Source organism: Rhagoletis pomonella, unplaced genomic scaffold (assembly GCF_013731165.1).
Source record: "Rhagoletis pomonella isolate Grant_MI unplaced genomic scaffold, Rhpom_1.0 Rhpom_scaffold_00008, whole genome shotgun sequence".
NCBI lineage: Eukaryota > Metazoa > Arthropoda > Insecta > Diptera > Tephritidae > Rhagoletis > Rhagoletis pomonella.
The window spans coordinates 23,462,429-23,462,688 of NW_023458562.1; positions in this window are offsets into that span (position 1 = coordinate 23,462,429).

Genomic DNA, 260 nt, shown 5'->3' on the forward strand with positions numbered 1-260 from the left:
ACGTCAGGCTTGGCAAATAGCTGAGAAGAGTGAGTTAGTAGGGTGTGGTGGGCCGTAGGTGTTCGAACGAGGTTATAGCGCCAAGCGAAAAAGGGCCGCCACGTATAAAATTTCCCACCCAACACAAATCCATTTGTCACTGTATGCGTGCAATTTCCCACTTTGTGCTTAGGAGAGTGCAGCCGCTGTGCTGAGCAAGTGAGCGAGAGCTGATGTGCGAGAGAGTGAGCGCCATATTTGAATAGCAGCAGCAGGCAATG